Below are 6,000 nucleotides of genomic sequence, written 5' to 3' on the forward strand. Positions count from 1 at the left end.
ATGTTAGATGTTAAAAATCTGAAAAAACTGATTCACTAATATGACAGCTGCTCAAATTCCTTATCACACATTGAAAAGAACCAAAGATGTAGCAACCAAGACTTATGTTTAATCTTGATGCTATTTATAAGGTAGTAGCAACCAAAATTTGTGGTTAATCCTCATTCTATTTATAATGCACATTATTTTTGTGTGACATGTTCACTTGCTATTGTGCAATTGGCTATGATGCCATAAAAAGAACATGCACCAAGCAGATGATTCATAGCCTTGCCCAACACTTAATTGAGAACAGCACATATTTGTACTTCTTTGTATAATTTTACGTGAGCTATGTGCATGGACTTGGATTAAAGAAAGATCATTTCACATCTGAATCTATTCTAGTAATAAACAGAGAAAAGAGAAAAGATAAGTGCAGAGCCACACTTTTTTCGAATCAAGGACATTTAAAGAAGATTGCACAGAGATGGCAGGAAAACAATTATTCCAAGGTCTAATCAAAAGTGAGTCAATTCGACAGGACACATGTTAATGTGGTAGTAGCCTCCAGTATGTCAAAAATAAAAAAACAACACATTTGTGTATGTCCATTGTCTTGCATATTAAAAGTTATATAGAATATCTATATTTTTAAAGAAACTCAAATTAACTACTTGTGGGATGTGACAAACCTCCATTGGGGAAAAGTTAGATTCTTGTTTAATCAGGTTATATTATTCCAGAGTTTTGTATAATGTATGTTTCAACGTATCTATTTTAATTCTGATACCTTCTTTCTCTCCCAGAATAATGAATCACACTCCCTTCTACAGCTAGTATAAATATGTCATTGTGTTCTTTTTTAGCTTTTTGTAATCATAACAGCATTTGTAGTTTAATCCAGCTGAAGTTTATGGAAGTGTATGGTGTGATGTATGGATCAAAGGCAACCTTCATTCAATTGAATGTTGTTGCTGTTCCACTATTTATTAAAACATGATTCCTTCTTTAAGCTATTAATTTTGGTCTGATGTACATGTATTAAATTCTTACAGTTTGGATTCATTTTCTGGTATCATGAATATAAATGATTTTGCAAAACAAAAATCCAGTGGTGTATAGTTCAATAATTGTTACCTCGCATATAAGTTCAAATCTGGTAGGAAAAATCTGACATTGTGATCTTCAAAAGATCCTTGTATTGTTCCATTATTCTTCACTAGCAATTTATAGTGTTCAGCAGAGTCTTTTGGATAATTTAAAACACCAAATAACTGTGTTTATAAGGCCAGATTTCCTATCAGCCCTACTTCAAATATAGTGGAATTTGAATCTTTGGGGACAGAGCCCAGCAATATGTATATTAAATAAGTTTGGTTTTGTTTTTGTTTTTGTTTTTTTTGAGACAGAGTCTTGCTCTGTCACCCAGGCTGGAGTGCAGTGGTGTGATCTCTGCTCACCACAACCTCTGCCTCTTGGGTTCAAGCGATTTTTCTGCTTCAGCTTCCTGAGTAGCTGGGATTACAGGCATACACCACCACATTTGGCTAATTTTTGTATTTTTTTTTTTTTTTTTTTAGTAGAAATGGGGCTTCACCATGTTGGGCAGGCTGGTCTCGAACTCTTGACCTTAAGTGATCTGCCCACCTCAGTCTCCCAAAGTGCTAGGATTACAGGTGTGAGTCACCACACCCAGCCATATTAAAGAAGTTCTTTTGTTTGTTACAATTTGAGAGCTTCTACTTTAGGAATAAAGGTCACTTTTATTGTATTTCTTTCCCCAAATCCCTGGCCAATCCCCCTGCTTTCCTTTATACTCATACTAGTCTTGATTGGGTGCAGTGGCTCACACCTGTAATCCCAATACTTGGGAAGGTCCATGCCGGAGGATTGCTTGAGGCCAGGAGTTTGAGACCAGCCTGGGCAACATAGCAAGACCCCTAACTCTACCAAATATATATATATATATATATATGCCTAACTCTACCAAATCTGTCTGTCTATCTATCTATCTATCTATCATCTATCTATCTATACCAGGCATGGTGGTGTGTGTGCCTGTGTTCTTAGCTGAGGGAGGCTGAGGCCAGAGGATAGCTTGAGCCTCAGGAGTTCAAGGTTGCAGTGAGCTGTGATGGTACCACTGTACTCCATCCAGGCTGGGCAACGCAACAAGATTCTGTCTCTAGAAAAATAAATAAATAAAAACAAAAAGAAAACAGTCTTATACTTTTATTCTTGACTTGATCTGTCATGTGTGGAATTATGATTATTCTCAATTATTTGATATTTGTAATTATTATGAATACAATAGTATTCCTTGTTTTTTTTTTTTTTGTTCTTAGTTTGTGTTGTTGCATGTTGAACACAGGAATGTATATGTAGGTATGTGGGAATACAATCGATTTTGGGGAACTTATTTCTATTTTCTAACTTTTCTGAACTCATATTACTGCTAATAGTTTTCTGGTTAATTTTTAGAAATACTGTAATGGGTTTTCTGCAAAAACTGACCTATATTTCTTTCTCTGCTATATTTACATCTCTTATTTTGCACTTGACCACATTTTTATATCTATTTGCACTTGGCTACATTTTAGAACTATTTGAAATGAGAATTAGGGTGGGGACAGTTTATAAGCTAAAGAAAAGTACTAGTTCAGTCAGCTAAAAAATTACACATAACAATTCAGATAAGAATGAGAACTGAAGAAAGAAGTTGCTTCTTTTTTAAAAAATTGACTTTACTGAGGTATAATTTACACACAATAAAATGTACCCATTCTAGGCCGGGCGCGGTGGCTCACGCCTGTAATCCCAGCACTTTGGGAGGCCAAGGCGGGAGGATCATGACGTCAGGAGATGGAGACCCTCCTGGCTAACACGGTAAAACCCCATCTCTACTAAAAAATACAAAAAATTAGCCGGGCGTGGTGGCGGGTGCCTGTAGTCCCAGCTACTCAGGAGGCTGAGGCAGGAGAATGGCGTGAACCCGGGAGGCGGAGCTTGCAGTGAGCTGAGATCACACCACTGCACTCCAGCCTGGGCGACAGAGCAAGACTCCAACTAAAAAAAAAAAAAAGTACCCATTCTAAGACTCAGTTCCATGAGTCTTAAGAAATGTATGCACTTGTGTAACTACCATCACAAAATCAAGATATAAAATATTCCCACCACTCCCCAAAGCTTCTCCATGCCCTTGCAATCAACCCTGCACCTCACCAGGCTCCAGGCAACAACTGGTATGATTTCTGTCACCATATATTAGCTATGACTTTTCTAGAAATCCAGTCATACACCATGTATTCTTTTGTGTCTGGCCTCTTTCACTTAGTATAATGTTTTTGAGATAATCCCATGTCTTAGCATTTTTTGCGTATTTTGTTCCTTTCTACTGCTGGGTAGTATTCCATTGTACGGATGTACCTCAATTTGTTTATCTTTTGACTTATTGATGAATATTTGAGTTATTTTCAATGTGGGGCTATTAATGAATAAAGATTCTATGAGCATTTGTATACACATCTTTGTGTGGATGTATATTTTTATTTCTTTTATGTAAACACTCATGTCCCAAGATGTACTCGAGTCATCTTAATTTATGTAGATGACCGAGTGAATATACATAGAGGCCAATGCCTTTGAAAGAAGATTTTTATTACTTACATTTCCCAAGAGGAGAGGTCACACCATACCATGCTGGGGTCATATGGGAAAACACCAAGGTTTTTTCAGGAGGCAGAAGCAAGAGTGAGGGGAGAGCCTAGGCCAGAGACCCTATTACAGTTTCCTTGGGAAAGGCAGGGCAGGGGTGGGTAGACAGCATAGGATTGAAAAATATGTGGGCTCTGGGCTATGAGGGTGGTCTCTGGTTGTCCGATACATGGCCCTGGGTGGTTTAGGGCAGGGAAATATTGGTTGGTATGTGAGTTAGATAAGGAGGTGGTTCAGAGTATAGGCTCTGGATCTCAGAGGAGATGTAAACAACTTTGGTTGTTAGTTTGGCCCTGAAATTAACGGATGTCAAATAGACAAATACAGAATCTAAGAAAATACAAAACTCAAGACTTGAACTATTGTCACAAGGAAGTGTATGTTTAACTTTATAAGAAACCAGTAGCTGTTTTCCAAAGGATTGTACCATATTACATTCTCATCAGCAATGTATGAGAGTTCTAGTTGCTACATGTCTTCCATAACACTTGGTATTGTCAGTCTTTAAAATTTTAGACATTCCAATGAGTGTATGGTGAAATCTCATTGTGGTTTTAATTTGATTTTCCATAGTGACTAATGACATTGAACAATTTTCATGTCCTTCTTGGACATTTATAAATCTTTTGTGAAACTCCTTTGCGAAGCATCTGTTCAAATCTTTCCCACATTTTCGGGGGCTGCCTTCTTATTGCATTGTAAGAGTTCTTTACATATTATGGATACAAGTCCTTTATCAGATATATGCATTGCAACTATTGTCTGTCAATCTGTTGCTTACCCATTCATTTTCTTAATGGTATTGTCCGAAGAGCAAAAGTTTTAATTGGACTTTGGTGAAGTCCAATTTGGCACTTATTTCCTTTAGGGTTCATGCTTTTTTACATCTTAAGAAACTTTTGCCTATTCTGAGGTCACAAAGATTTTCTCCTGTGTTTTCTTCTAGACTTTCTATAGTTCTAGCTTAAGCATTTACGTCTATGATTGATTTCAAATGAAGTTTTGTGAATGGTGTGAAGTAAATAAAGGTCAAGGTTCATTTTTTCCCCTGTATGACTATCCAGTTGCTCCAGAAACATTAACGCCCAACTGACTTGGGCCTGCTTTGACTCTGCTGATACAATGGACCCCTGAAGATGTGGCTAATATTCCCATTTGTTCTAAATCTTTCCATTCAATGGCCTTGACCCATTAAATGGAAAGATTTAGTGATGGGGTCACTTCATCACTCACCATGGTGATCCTGCTGACAACATGATCAGATAATATGTCCAACCACCCCTGTATCCTTCTAACGGGGACACGAATTCTGGACCCCTTTCATGTGCCATTGGGGCTGAGAGTGTCTTGGAGTTGGTGGTCTGTTGCAGGCCCAGTCCTTCTGGGCTTATAGCATCCATAAGATGTTGGTCATTCTGGAGAAGTAAAGAACGATAAATATTCATGGATTCGCCCTTAACAAATATGGACTTTCTATCAGAGGTTTTATTGTCTCAACATCACCCACAACCTCTAGCTTGGGCACCAGCCCAGGATGGAAAAGGTGTTAAATTCCTCCCTGTCCACTCAATAGAATCTTACCCTAGTTCTATCTTTTCTGATTATCCTCTTCAATCTGACCAACCTTCTAGCTAAGAAAGCACTCCATTTCTCCCTAAGGACATTGGAAACCTTTATTATTATATCCTGAATTCTCTTGCCTATACCTTTTAGTAAAGATAAAGGTAAACCCAAACTGCCGATAACCCCCAATTTTGCTCTTAATCTATAAAAGAGAAATTCTGGATTTTTAAAAACTCTCTTTTCTCTCAGAAAGCCTAATTTTTTTGAGATGAGGTCTCACTCTGTTGCCCAGGCTGGAGTGCAGTGGTGCAATCAAGGCTCACTCTGTGCAGCTTTGAACTCCTGGGCTCAAGTGGTCCTGTCCCAGCCTTCCAAGTAGCTGGGACCACAGGTGTGCGCCGTCACACCCAGCTAGTTTTAAATTTTTTTGTAGAGATGGGGTCTCACCATGTTTCCCAGGCTGGTCTGAAACTCTTGGCCTCAAGTGATCCTCCTGCCTTGGCCTCCCAAAATGCTGGGATTACAGGTGTGAGCCACCATGCCTGGCCAGAAAGCCTAATTTTTAAGATTATTGTCTAATTTGACACCCTAAGAGAAAAACAAATGTTTCATTCTAGGGAGTCTTTGTTCATCCCCATGAATTAATGAAACTATTGATTGAATAGGGGGAGCAACTGGGCAACTTGATTTTGGGAATATAAAACCACACTGGTCAAGGGTATCTCTTCTGGCAGCATGAAC

The sequence above is a fragment of the Pongo abelii genome, chromosome 13, assembly GCF_028885655.2.
Source record: "Pongo abelii isolate AG06213 chromosome 13, NHGRI_mPonAbe1-v2.0_pri, whole genome shotgun sequence".
Classification (NCBI taxonomy): domain Eukaryota; kingdom Metazoa; phylum Chordata; class Mammalia; order Primates; family Hominidae; genus Pongo; species Pongo abelii.